Genomic DNA, 15,275 nt, shown 5'->3' with positions numbered 1-15,275 from the left:
AAAAGAATGGGCAGGTAAAGCTGAGTCCCTCTTTTACCTGACAGGAGCTGGCCTGAGTTCTGTGGCTGCTCATTCCAGACCAAGAGTCGTGATTTGTGCTGATGTGTGATGGTGACAGCGAGTTTGCTGTCCAACGCCACCACTCACTAGCGGTGTGAACTTGGGCCGGCTTCTTTGTGGCTCGGTTAACTTAGTATGATGAGACTAGTAATTGTGCTTATCTCATAGGTTCTTGTGAAAATTAATCAAAGCAACCATGCTTCCACTCGTGCCAGGTAAAAGTCAGCATTATATAAGTAGTTACCATTATTGTAACATAGTAGTGATGGTACTTCTTACATTTTCTTCTAAATTATTTACATATGTTAATTTATCTATGCCTCCTAACAACCCTATGAGATAGGTTCCGTTATTATCCAGATTTTGTGGATGAGGAAACTGAGACGAGGAGAGATTAGGTAATTGCCTAAACTTGTCACATGACTAGTAAGTGCTCCAGGGTCTGTAATCTCAATTCTCATACTATGGAATGATGTTCTTTTTGGTGGGGCATGCACTCTCCAGTTTGCCATAGTACTTGCCATTTGCATACCAGTGTGTACCCATCCATTTCTTCCATCTCACCCTCCCCTGCACTCCTTTAGGTGATCTCACTGGTCCCTGCATGCACTTAATTTTGGGACCCCTAGGGACACCTTGGTGGCTCAGTCGGTTAAACGTCTGCCTTCAGCTAAGGTCATGATCCCAGAGTCCTGAGATTGAGTCCCACATCGGGCTCCTTGCTTGGGGGGAACCTGCTTCTCCTTCTGCCTGCTGCTCCCCCTGCTTGTGCTCGCTCTCTCTCTGACAAATAAATAAGATTTTTAAAATAAATAAACAAATAAATAAAAAATTTGGGACACCCAATCTAGTAGAGTGCTTATGCTACATAGCTGACTGACACTTCCCCATGTGGAGCATCTCTCCCAACAAGGCCTTTACGAAGAGCCAAGCAAAAAACAAATTGTGTCTATTTGTCTACTCTAAGCATCTACTTTAGTGTGGGTACTCTAGGATGGTGACGTGTGCTCCCAAATGAGCAACATCAGATCACCTGGAACTTGCTAGAAATGCAAATACTTTGACCCCACCCCTGACCTACTGAATCAGAATCTCAGGTGTAGAGAGCCCAGCAACCTGTGGTTTGCTAAGCCTCCTAGTGATGCTGATGCAAGCTAAAATTTGAGAATCACAGCCTTAGAAGATCATGTTCTTTTCTGCAAAATAAAGAAGTGAAAGAAGCAATCGGGTACAATAGCCATATCCAGTCCTACAGAGTTGGCCCAGAGAAGGATGTGGAAAAATTTCAAAAACACTCCAGTAGAAGGACTAGTTGGGAACAACACAGCTTTCCAATGAAGCTATCAGGATGAAATAGTAGCAAATTGTATGCTTAGGTAATTAATTAAATTATACTTTTATTTGTTGTCATATAAATGACATGCTTTCTTTTTTGTTGTTGTTTTTTTTGTTTGCCTTTTATTTTTTTTATATTTATTTATTTATTTATTCTATGTTAATCCCCATACATTACATCATTAGTTTTAGATGTAGTGTTCCATGATTCATTGTTTGTGCATAACACCCAGTGCTCCATGCAGAATGTGCCCTCCTCAATACCCACCACCAGGCTAACCCATCCTCCCACCCCCCTCCCCTCTAGAACCCTCAGTTTGTTTTTCAGAGTCCATCGTCTCTCATGGTTCGTCTACCCCTCCGATTTCCCCCGCTTCATTCTTCCCCTCCCGCTAATGACATGCTTTCTACAGGATGAACCAATTAACATTTGGAGACCATCTGCTCAAAACAACGATCTTAATTTTAAAATAGTTGTTATTTTCTGGCAATAGTTAGATAAAAGGTCCAAGCATCTGCAGAGACCAGTATAAAGGAGAACACATATCCACATATTCCTTGTGGCAGGAAGCCTGGGTCAAGGCCATCCAAAAGTTGCTTTACATAATCACAATCTGTCAGGATTCTGGTTGTAATTGACAGAAACCCAACTCAAACTAGCTTAAGCAAAATAGGGGAAATGTTATAAAAGTGATTCTGACCACATTTAGTTCCAGTTCCAAAAGATGAATAAGTTTTGTTACAAAATATGCAATGAACCAGAAATAATTTTATATGGTTCACTAAGACCTGGTCAGAAGAATGTTTGTAATTACTAAATCTGATTTCCTAATTTTTGAGCCAATCCTAATTAGACCCCTGCTAGCCTGACTGGATCTTAGGAGGAAATAAGCTAGTGAGACATAAAGCCCACTTGTGAGATTACAGCCTCAGAGGAGAAAGTCCAGAAAAGACCCAGCCCTGTTGAAGGACACTTGAAACAGAGAGGGGGAGCATGATACAAGTCTGAGTCCTGGGCATAGACCAGGCTTTTTGCTGGTTGGTGTAATATACATCCTATTTGGATTATGGCCTGACTCAACCCCACTTCCCTAATTCTCCTAAGATGGACATTTGGGGACCCTGCAGATCATCCACTCTCTAGGAGGAGTCATTAGCCCAGCATCTGCTGTCAGCCTAGTTCATTTGGGGGGAAAGAATGCCCAAACCTTGAAAGCATTTTTTTTTTTAAGATTTTATTTATTTATTTGGCAGAGAGAGAAAGAGCACAAGCTGGGGTAGCAGCAGGCAGAGGGAGAGGGAGAAGCAGGCTCCCCACTAAGCAGAGAGCTGGACGTGGGGCTCAATCCCAGGACCCTGGGATCATGACCCAAGCCAAAGGCAGACACTTAACCGACTGAGCCACCCAGGTGCCCACCTTGAAAGCATTCAGTCCTGGCACTGTGGGAGAAGAAATGAGGGTGACAAGGGGTGTGCCACTTCCTTCTCTTAGATCAATACCACCCAGTAAATAAATAAGTAAATCACCTCCCTTTTTAGAGTATGTGGCCTAAAGAATGTTTAATTCACTTGAAACATGTGAGTAGGCCAAGGGGTATTTGGCTAAGCTAGTCTAGTTGTTCTTCTGAAACCCCATATTAAGGAGTTTGGACTGTATCCTCAGGGCAGTGGGGAACACTGAATGATTTTAAGAAGAGGATTGACATAATCAGATGTGAGTTTTAGAAAAATCAACTCTGGTTGCTGTGTGAAGACTAGAATTGTAGTGTTCAAAGCAATAGTTGATAGTCATCTGAAAACAGTCATATCACTTTTAACAGATTCTGTTACCCTTATAAATTATCAGATTGATAAACCAAGAATTAAAATTTGTTAAAGAGTAAACCTGCATGGAATTTGTTTAAAATATCAGACAAGCTAATGATCTATGGTAGAAGATTGTCCATTTTTTAAAAGTATAATAGATTATACCTTTGTTTCATAGAGTCAGATTCAAACCTGTGGAGTTAATTAAACTAATTGGCAAGAATCAGAGCTCACCAGTTACTACAAACTTTGAGTAATGTTAGTGTAAAAATATGTTCTGATTATTTAATATTTTAAGCAAGTAACCTATATAAAGAAATGTTAGTGGGTCAAGGCAATGCCCCAAGAAGTGCAGAGCTAAGAAAAACCGGCCTCTTGGGCAGAGACTTGTATCTACATTTCTATGACTTCTTTCAACCAGAACCATGTCATGGACCATGACTCTAAATATATTCTCACTACTGGTTACAAAATCAGGGCTGTGACCTCTTGCAAGTGTTTGTCACTCCCAAGTATTCTGGAGACAATAAGTTGCTACTAAGATTTATATTTGACCAGTTCTCGGGTCACAGAGGAGGAGTGTTCTCCCTTGTTCTCTATGAATCAGCTCATCCAGGTAGACTTTTGGTTTGTTTTTCTTTCAGCTTCCTAATGTTCCTGTCAATTCAGGAGCTGGGAGATTAATACACATTTGCTTAAGAAGGAAGCAGGCAAGACTGGACCCAATTTATCAACAGATCTTTTGTAAGAGGTAAAAGATGACCCTCTCCTGAGGAGACAGAGTGAAAATCAAATGACTAAGCAGTGGGTGTAGAGAGCAGACCGGGGTTTGCTGGGGGTGGGGGGGGGGGGAAGGAGGTGGATGGGTTGGGTCCATGATGGGTTTGGAGGAGGGCACTTATGATGAGTATTGGGTGTTTTGTGTAGGTGATGAATCATTGGATTCTACTCCTGAAACTAGTATTACACTATATGTTGACTAGCTGGAATTTAAATACAAACTTGAACCCCCCCCCCAAAAAAAAGACTAAGCAGTGGGGAAGACCATGGTATACACTACAAATATTGGAAAATGTTATAAAGATGGTATATGTGTAGCGAACTTTTAGGTCTTAAGAAGGAGACTGCTTTGCCAGGGACATCCAAACCAGCTGCTGGGGCAGGCAAAGCAACCTCACTACATTCTTTGTATGCCAAGCCCTCTCAGGTTGAGGTCTTGGCCCCAGTTAAGTCAGTTCTGAGCTTTTCAAAGGTTTCTAAATCAAGTCCTTCAGAAACTTGCAGTAAAATTTTGTTCTTCTCTCTCTTGTCTCTAAGTGATGGTAGCTTCAGGCACTTCCAGACCTTCTCGTTCAGCTGAGTCCTCTAGAGGAGACTTATACAATTCTTCCTTTTGTTTTCCTCTATTTGTAAAAAGTTCTTGCTTTCTCCAGGACATCTGTGTCTCCTCCCTACTTGAGGAGGAAACTCCTGCCCTCCACCCACACTCAGGGCTGCAAGGGGTAGGTTCACAGCAGGACAACTGGTTTAGTCATGCAATTCGAAATTACTAGGTACTCAAATTAAACTTAGACCAGTGAAATACAAAATGTGCTCTTGTGTTTGGCATTATATAAACTTCTATTATCATAGAATTTAGATTCTTGTAGAATGCCATAAGCCACAAAAAAGTGGAGCACTAAAATCCAAGACCAACTTGGCCTGTCTGAGGTGATAATGTGACACTAATAAAGCCCACCAGTCCAGCAAGGAGTGTCCAGCAGGGTTCTCCAGGGATGAGATCACACATGGTTTCACCTAGTAGCATGCATGCAAATTCTGTTCACACTGACCCTGAACTGGATATATATTTATTTCAAAACTGAGAGCCCTCAAATAGACTATCCACATGGCAAGCCTGTGATTTCCGATCCTGGAGTATGAGATGGCTCCTTTTCAAATATTTGTGAGAACATAAATTTTCAGTTTGCTTTCCCAAGTGAATCATAACAATTCTTGATGGGAGGATTCATCCAAAGACATGAAAATATCCCAAGTCACTATTAATTAAAAGGAAATGTACTAAGACATATATCACTTTGGCTAGAAAGAAGGAGCATTCCAAGTCTGAAATATAACAGAGCCTGCCAACTCTCATTGGAAAGGGGGATTAATTTGAGCCAGAAAGGCCCTATCAGAGAAGTATCTAGCAGTTCTGAGGTTTGTCAGACTTCAAAGAAATTGGTGTGGAAGAGCAAGAATTAAGATGATAATGCTCCCAGAGAGATTTTCTGAGACCAGCCCTATCAGGAAGACAGTGAGACTCATCCCAACAAGAGAATTCCAGAATGTGGAGGAGCAACACACCCATGAGACTTAGCAAATGGGCACAGTAAGTAAGCACTAAGAAATGGACACAATATTTTGGTCAATCCTTATCAAGGATCTGTTGGATGATATGTGCTATGTTGTGTTGACAAACAAAGGCTAGACTAAAGACTGAGGCAAACATATGCTAACTCAAACCCTCTCCAGAAGTTGGAAACAACTTAAGTATTCATTGACGGATGAGTGGTTAAACAAACTGTGGTATATACATACAATGGAATAATATTCAGCCTTAAAAAGGAAGGAGATTCTGACACACGCTACAACATAGATGAAACTTGAGGACATTGTGCTGAGGAAAAAAAACAGTCAAAAAAATGACAAACACTATGTGATTCCACTTATATGAGGTATCTGGAGTAGTCAAATTCATAGAAACCAAAAGTAGAATGGTAGTTGCCAGGGATTACGGGAGGAGGTAATAGAATATTATGGACTGAATGTTTGTGTCCCACCAAAATGTATCTGTTGAAATCCTAACCCCCAATGTGATGGTCTTAAGAGGCAGGGGCTTTGGAAGGTGATTAGGTCATGAGGGTGGAGCCCCCATCAATGGGATTAGTGTCCTTAAAGAAGAAACCTCAGAGAGCTCTCTCCCTTCCTGCTATGTGAAGATACAGTGACAAGACAGCTATCTATAAACCAGAAAGCAGGCTCTCATCAAGCACCGAATCTGCTGGCTTGGACTTCCCAGACTTCCAGGACTGTGAGACATCAGTTTTTTGTTTAATCTAACCTACCTAATCTATGGTATTTTTGTATGCAGCGTGAATGGACTAAAACATGGGAGCTGTTGTTTGAGGTGTACAGAGTTTCAGTTTTAGAAGATGAAAAGAGCTCTGGAGATTGGTTGCACAGCAGTGTGAATATACGTAACACTATCAAACTATATACTTGAAAATGGTTAAAATGGGTAAATTTATGTGTATTTTACCATAATTAAAACATTTTAAGACATGTATCGAAGTTCATATTTTATGCAGGTATAGTTTATTGTATATCAATCATACCTCAATTAAACTGTCTTAAAAAAACAAAAAATAATAACTCCAGATGAGGTCACCATTTTGTTTGCATGGTCAGAGAAGAGTGCAGTCCACATGGGGTACCTATACTAGATGGGTGCAGGTGGACTAAGGAAATTAACTCTGTGAAGTATTTAATACCAATATTCTGCTAAATATATGGTAATATTAAGAGATGTCATAAGGAATCTCCTATATGTTAGACATACTGTCTTACCTCCATTGTGGAATATCCATCCAATTTTCCCTTGGTATTCGGGATCAATCATCCCAACCAACACTGTTTGTTGATTCAATGGTATGAGAAACCCAAAGTGGCTAGGTGGCAGTCTTAATTTTCAGTTCAATGGAATCATTATTGTGTCTACTGGTAGAAGCATTCTTCCCTCTGGAACTAAGAGCTCTAGGCCAGCAGAGCAGAAAGCTACAAGAACACAAGACAAAAATTTTGCTATTATTAAGAATAAGAATAAGTGGTGCCACTCTCATTTCCACCCCTTGATTCCTGGACCCATGAATCCTGGTTATCCAAGAAACAGCACCAGATATTGGGTACTGATTCACAGTTTATATAGCCTACTGGAGAACCTTGCCCCAGCCCTGCAAGGTATTGCCACGGTGCTGGGACCATAACTGAGTCTTCAAAAGTCCATTCCACTGTTCCATCAAGGCAGATGCTTTAGGGTGGTGAGGAATATGGGAAGCCCAGTAAATTCCATGAACACGGGCCCATTGCTGGACTTCTTACATTATGAAGTGAGTTCTTTGATCAGAAACAATGCTGTATGAAATACCATGACAGAGGATAAGACATTCTGTAAGTTCTTGGATGATAGTTTTTGCAGAAGCATTGTGTGTAGAGAAGACAAATCCATATCCAGAATAAATTTGTATTTCAAGAAAGACAAAATGCTGCAGCTTCCAGGATGGGAGCAATCCAATGTAATCAGCTTACCACCAGGTAGCTGGCTCATCATCCAGGAAGAGTGCCATTTTGAGAGCTCAGAGATGGTCTCTGATACTTGTGGATTAAGCAGGGGTGACCATAGCCAGATCGACCTTGGTGAGTGGATGCCCATGTTGCTGGCCCAGGCAAATGTCCATCTCTGCCACTATAGTCATTTTGTTTATGAGCACACTAGGGGATAACAAAGGGTAGAAGGGGAAAGAGGCTGACCGCTATCCACAAAACAGATCATTCTATACACTTGATTTTAAAATCCTCCTCTGCTGAGGCTATCCTTCAGTAAGCATTCACATGGAATACAAACATCTTCATAGTTTTTGCCCAGAGAGGTCTATTCACATACCTCTTTCCCAGTTTTGTTGCTAAATTTCCATTATGTCACTTCTAAGACTCTGACCACCAGCCAAATCATTTGCTAGAACCCATGAATCGTGCATGTCTCATCATTGCTCCTTTTTTTTTTTAAAGATCAACCTATTTATTTATTTATTTATTTATTTATTTATTTATTTGCCAGAAAGAGAGAGAGAGAGACAGCAGGGGGAGAGGCCAGCAGAGGGAGCGGCTGGCAGAGGGAGAAACAGTCTCCCTGCTGAGCAAGGAGCCGGACATGGGACTCGATCCCAGGACCCTGGGATCATGACCCGAGCTGAAGGCAGATGCCCAACTGACTGAGCCACCCAGGTGTCCCTCATCATTGCTCCTTCTGAGCAGAGTAAATAACCAGGTACGTTGCTTGACATTCTGCCCACTGGGAGGATTTCCCTTCATCACTGTCCTTAAGGGATGTCCCAGAGAGGGACTGTAGTGCTGCAGTTGTTTACTTTTGGGTGGTGACTGTACATGGTGCAGAAGCATCTATAAACCAGGCCTAAGTCTTCTCTTCTTCTGTCAGTTGATTGTAGGGAACTTCCCATGAGGCAATAGGTACAGGCTGGGAGAGAGAAGGTAGGATAGCAGTAATAGGTACAATGGCCATTTGAGCCACTTCTTCACGTAACTTACTTATGCCTTCAGGATCTAATCTAATCACTTCCACTTGATGATGGATTGTTGTGCATGCCCAACTTTATGGATTGGTGAGTTAGATAACAACCAGTTCATATTGGGTAGCAGGTCACATAGTAACTTGGTGGCCCATGGTTAAGTGTTCAATCTCTACTAAGGTCCAGTAGCAGCCCAAGAGCTGTTTCTCAAAAGGAAAATAGTTATCCCTGGAGGAAATTAGAGCCTTTCTCCAAAATCCCAAAGGCCTGTGTGGCAATTCAACTACAAGAACCTTCCAAAGGCTCCAAAGAGCATCCCTATCTGCCACTGGCATTTCAAGCACCATTGGATCTGTGGATCATATGGTCCAATTGGCAGAGAAGCTTACACAGTGGCCTGAACCTGTTGTAAAGCCTTTTCTGGTTCTGGGCCCCATTCAAAACTAGAGAAGCTTTTCAGGTCACATGATAAATGGCCTGAAGTAACACACTAAAATGAGTAATATGTTGCCCTCAAAAGAAGCCCACTAGGTATTGTATCTCTTTCTTGGTTGTAGGAGAGGCCAGATGTAACAACTTATCCTTTACTTTAGAAGGGATATTTCAACATGTCCCATATCATTGAACCCCTAGAAATTGCACTGAGGTGGAAGGCCCCTAAATTTTAGTCAGATTTATTTTCCAACACACTGACATCTGACCAATAAATCTAGAAGTTACCACTTCTCTCAGTAGGTACAATCAGCATAATGTCACGTGACGAACACAGGAGAGCAGCTATTTCTTTGAGATACTAATTTTATTTCCATTTGATGTATAACCACAAGTGGGATTGCTGGATCATATGATAGTCTATTTTTAATTTTTTAAGGAATCTTCATATTGTTTTCCATAATGGCTGTATGAATTTACATTCTCACCAACAGTGTACAAGACTTCCCTTTTCTCTACATCCTTGACAGAATTTGTTATCTCTTGACACTTTTTTCTCTGTAAGCTGTAGTCTTTATGAAAATGCATATTTAATTTATTTATAGAGAAACTATATTATTTATAACATTAATAATAATAATACATATTCCTATTCAGGGCACTGAGCTTGGTTGATTTATACACATTACTCTTGTATAATAATCGCTTGACTTTTTGTATAATAGCCATCCTAACAAATATGAGCTGGTATTTCATTGTGGTTTTGATTTGCATTTCCCTGATGATTAATTATGTTGAGCATCTTTTCATGTAACTGTTGGCCATTTATATGTCTTCTTTGGAAAAATATCTACTCAGGTCCTTTGCCCATTTTTTAATTGGGTTATTTGAATTTTTGCTATTGATTTGTAAGTGTTCTTTATATATTTTGGATATTAACTGCTTATTTGCTATCTGGTATGCTAATATTTTCTATCATTCTATAGGTTGCTTTTCTTTCTTTCTTTTTTTTTTTTTTGACTGTTTACTTTGCTGTGCAGACACTCTCTAGTTTGATGTAGTCCTACTTGTTTATTTTTGCTTTTGTTGCTTGTGCTTTTGGTGTTGAATCTAAAAAATCATCACCAAGACCAACATCATGAAGCTTTTCCAAAACTTCAGAAGTTTCACAGTTTCAGGTCTTGCATTTAGGTCTTTAATCCCCTTTAAGTTGATTTTATGTACAGTGTAAGATAAAGGCAAAAAATAAAAGAAACATTGACAAATTTTTTAAAGATTTATTTATTTAGAGAGAGAGAGTGGGAGAAGGCATAGGGAGAGGGAGAGAGAAAATCAAGCAGACTCTGTGCTGAGTTTGGAGTCTGTGTCGGGGCTCAATCTCATGACCCTGAGGTCGTATATGAGCTGAAACCAAGAGTCAGATGCTTATCTGACTTTGCCACCCAGGCACCCTGAAACATTAATGAAATTTAAGAAGATACTGATAAATCTGTCATCAAAGTAGATTTTAGCATATCTCTCTCAAATAATATAAATAACACATGCTAAAAGAACATAGTAATATAGATGATTTGAATGTAATTAATGAACTTGATCTAATATATAGACCATATGTAAACTTGACTCCTTAAGACTGGAAAACCAACTTCTCAACAGTCACAAAAACATTCATGTTAAGCAAGCTGCAATAAATTTAAAATTGGTACATAAAGACTACATTCTTTTACAAGAGTACAATTAGGAGTCAATAACAAGAGTAAATAAAAAGATTAAAAATTCTTACATATTTGAAAATTTAAAAACACTCTTCTTAATAATGAGTCAAAGAAGAAATCATATTGGATATTAAATTACTTAGTTCTGAATAATAATAAAATAATAAATATCAAAACCTGTGGCATGCAATTAAAGTGGAACTGGGAGGGTAATTTATAGCTTTAAATGTTTATCTTGGAAAAGAAGCCTGAAATGTAATGAGATTAGGAAATTCGAAAAAGAACAACAGAATAAACACATGGAAAGGAAAGGGAAAATGAAAATAGGAGTAGAAGTCAACAAAATAGGAAACCAAGATACATTAGAGAGTGTCAGAAAGCCAAAAGTTAAATCTTTGGAAAGGCCAATAAAATTACTAAACCTCTGTCAATATTGTTAAGGAAGAAAAAAGAAATGTACAATAAACAATATTACATTACATTACATTAATGTAATATTAATGCCCATAAAATTAATATTACATTAATGTATATCATTTCCTTTTAATCACTGCCATATAATGTTACATTAATATATTACATTAATATGGCAGTGATTAAAAGGAAATGATGTTATGACCAAACTTATGCCAATAAATTTGAAATGTAGACAAAATGGACAAATTCCTAGAACATAAACCTGACTCTTGAAGAAATAGAAAGCCTTAATAGTCCTACCCTTATAACATAACTGAAGTCGTATTTAAAACTCTTCAATAAATAAAACAGCATAGCTTACAGTTGTACAAGTGAATTCTACCAAATTTTCAAGGGACAGACCATTCCAATCTTATAAATCTCTTCTATAAAGTAGAAGAAAAAGAAAAATCTCCTCCTCCCCACCATCCAGTAAACCATATGAGGCCAGAATAATCTTAATGCCAACACCAGTCAAGGATGATAAAAGAAGTATAATAAGAGGGGAAAAAAAGCACTCATGAATTTACACACAAAAATCTTAAATAAAATGTTAGCAAACTAAATCCATTGATTAAAAAAAAAAAAGAATATAGGGGAATGACTGTAAAGGGACATGAGAATTTCTGGGGTGACAGAAAGGATCTTACATGTTGACTGTAGTAGTGGTTACATGATTGCATGTATTTGTTAAAATTCATTGAACTATATCCTCCAAAAGGTGAATTTTATTGTATATAAATTATACCTTAGTTAACCTTTTTTCTTAAAAAAGGACATTTTATAGAATCCCACACCTATTTCATGATAAAAATTCTTAGTAAATCACATGAATAAAGGGAAAGATTCTTATTCTGATAAAAACTATCTACCACAGATTTACATTAAAAATCACATCAATCTTACTAAGGAATGTTAGAAGCATTGCCTTCAAAATTAGAAAGAAGACAAAAATGTTCAACATTATGACTTCTATTCAAAATTGCACTGGAAATTTCAGCCAGCATGGTAAGACAACAAAAGTACTGAGAAATGTAGAGATAGGGGGAAAAAAGAAACAAAATAGATTTGTCCAGATAATATATTTGTCTACACTGAAAATCCCAAACAATAGAATTAGAAACAATAATAGAAGTTAGCAAAGCAGGTGGCTAAATGGGCAAGATAAAAGATAAATTTCTATTTTAGGGGTGTCTGGGTGGCTCAGTCATTAAGCATCAGCCTTTGGATCAGGTCGTGATCTTAGGGTCCTGGGATCAAGCCCCACATCAGGTTCCCTGCTCAGAGGGAAGGCTGCTTCTCCTTCACCCACTGTCCCTGCTTGTGATCCCTCTCTCACTGTCTCTCTCTGTCAAATAAATAAAATCTCTAAAAAAAAAAAAAGAGACAAACATATTTTTATGCCAACAAGAAACAAAATAATTCTAAAAAGGAAAGCATTTGAGTAGCAATAAAAAATGAGGTACTTAAAGAATGAATCTAACAAAACATGTCTAAGACTTGTCTGTAGAAATTTAAAAATTTTTTATTGGAAAAAAGGAGACTTAAGTAAATGGAGATATTTTTTTTTTTTGTCTGTGTTCAATACCATAAATATGTCAAGTATCTCCAAGTTGATTGATTCCATGCAGTTTCAATCACACTTGCAACTGGTTTGGAATTCAACAAGCTTTTTTTTTTTAATTTTTAATTTTTAAGATTTTATTTATCCATTTGAGAGAGAGAGAGAGAGCATGAGAGGGGGAAGGGTCAGAGGGAAAAGCAGGCTCCCTGATGAGCAGGTAGCCCGATGCGGGACTTGATCCCAGGACTCCAGGATCATGACCTGAGCTGAAGGCAATATCTTAACCAACTGAGCCACCCAGGTGCCCTGGAATTCAACAAGCTTAGGGATGAGAAAGAAGAAGAATATGTTGAGATTCTTGCTCTACTAGTTACCAAGACTTATAAAGTTATAGGAATAGACAAATAGATAAATTTATTACTAGGTAAAAAAAAGAAATAAGCTTACATGTATATGGAACTTTGATACTTGATATAGGTGGCATCACAAATCAGTGGGAGAAGAAAGAACTATTCAACAAATGGTACTGGGAAAGCTGATGATTCATATTAAAAAATGTTAAATTGGATCCCTAACCCACTCTACACATAAAATTAATTCTAGATGTATGAAACAAAATGTGAAAGGCAAAACTTGTAAAATGTAAAATAAAATATAGAGATCGTCCTTCTGATCTTGGGGTAAGAAAGAATGTCTATAGTAAGACAAAACATACTAACTGTAGGAGAAAAGATAGTGTTAAAATAAAAAATTTCTGTTCAATAAAAAACAATAAAAGAAATAAAGTAAGAACACAAACCATGCACTGTGGGAGTGGAGAATGATATAACTACTTTGAAAAATCATTTGACTCTTACTAGCTGAACATTTATTTATCCCATGGTCTAGCAATGGTACTCTTTCTTTTGTGCATTAGGAGACAAGTGTAAGAACATTCACAGAGGCACTATTTATAACAGCAAAAACCTGACAACCCCCCATATGTCCTGTTCTAGTTATGCTTTGTTGTATAACTAACAACCTCAAAGTTTAGTGGCTTAAAATGACAACAACATGAGCCTGCAGTTTTAGCAGGGCTTAGAGGGGACAGCTGGTCTCTCTCCACCAAGAGTCAGACTGCTCTGGGGAGGACTAGGGGCTGAAATCCTCTGAAGGAGCACTCACTCACCTGTCTGGTGGTTGATGCTGGCTGTCTGCTGACACTGCATTTATTGCTGCTCCGTTACACCTAGAGAGAATTTTCCAGGGACAAGTGGCTTCCTTGTCATATAATGGCTGGCTTTCAAACAGGGGAGAAGGAGGTAGGGAGTGAAGGAGAGAAAAAGAGAGGAAGAAAGAGAGAGAGAGAGAAATGGGGAGGGAGAGAGGGGTGAAAGAAGAGAGGGAGCGAGGACAGAGAAAATTATATAATAAACAATTTTTCACTTAGCTTCAGAAATCATACAGCATCACTTTTGCTGCATTTGTCAAAGGCAAGTTACTAAAGTCAGCCCCTGTGCAGGGAAGAATTACCTTCTGATAGGAGCAGTGTTAAAAAATTTGCAGACATGTTTTTAAAACTACCACAAAAGAATAAATAAAATATTATAACAATTGAATATTATATATAACAGTGAATATGAATGAACTATTGCTACATGCCACAATGTGGATGAATTTTTTTTTTTTTTAAGTAGGCTCCACACCCAGTGTGGAGCCCAGTGTAGGACTTGAACTCATGACTCAGATCAAGACCTGAGCTGAGATCAAGAGTCAGATGCTTAACCAGCTGAGCCTCCCAAGCATCCATTGGCTCATTCTTATAACTAATTGCCTCTTTGATGGGTAAGGAATTGTTTTAAGGATGGAGTCTGAAATGAGACCCTTTTGACTGAAAGGAATTGACACACTCTAAGGGTGGGTGAAGTTCTGGGGACCCACTGTAGGTAGCCACACATATCAATGAAGGAGGTGGAATTCCAGCCATAGTGCCTAACCGAGCCTCACAGGGACTGAAGCGAGAGTGTGACTCCAAGGGCCTTCATGTTCCAGGAGTCTGCATACCCTTCCTCAAGTTCAGGGACTATTGGCCCTCTTGGTGTGCCATTCCTATTTCTGTCCATTTCCCTTCTGCTCTCCCTATAGACTGCCATTCTCCATTGCTTCTGCTTCCTTCCTTATAACTGGATGTACTCTTGCTGCTATTTTATGATTTCTCTCTCTGAGCTTAAGATCTTCTGGCTCATTGCCAGATCTCTTTTTAGTTTCCCATTAAAATGGGGATGAATTCTTTAAATATAATTTGAGTGGGGAAAAAAAGCAGACCCAGAAGATTATGTTATTTGTGTGAGATTATTTTCAGAAAGCTCAAAGTCAAATAAAATAAATAATACATTGTTTAAACATATATTTATATTAATGACAAAACTATTATTTTTTTAAAAAGATTTTATTTATTTATTTTTGTCAGAGAGAGAGAGCACAAGCAGGGGGAGTGGCAGGCAGAACAGGTAGAGGGAGAAGCAGGCTCTCCACCAAGCAAGGGGCCTGATGCGGGACTCGATCCCAGGACCCTGGGGTCAT

At 38.7% G+C, this 15,275-nt stretch overlaps 1 long non-coding RNA gene across 1 annotated transcript in view; it reads right to left on the bottom strand.

Annotated features, from left to right (window-relative positions):
* Positions 1–14,272, bottom strand: part of LOC135363992 (uncharacterized) — a 48,418-nt gene extending 34,146 nt beyond the window's left edge. The window contains exons 1-2 of the long non-coding RNA XR_010410419.1: positions 13,882–14,272; positions 6,811–7,017 (exon numbers count right to left, since the gene is read on the bottom strand). This is a non-coding gene — a long non-coding RNA (uncharacterized LOC135363992). The remainder of the gene's footprint in view (positions 1–6,810; positions 7,018–13,881) is intronic.
* Between the last annotated feature and the right edge of the window lie 1,003 nt (positions 14,273–15,275).

The sequence above is a fragment of the Mirounga angustirostris genome, unplaced genomic scaffold, assembly GCF_029215605.1.
Source record: "Mirounga angustirostris isolate CCGP_5_RB_7025 unplaced genomic scaffold, mMirAng1.0.hap1 SCAF_4, whole genome shotgun sequence".
Classification (NCBI taxonomy): Eukaryota; Metazoa; Chordata; class Mammalia; order Carnivora; family Phocidae; genus Mirounga; species Mirounga angustirostris.
This window is presented reverse-complemented; position numbering and strand designations above follow the sequence as displayed.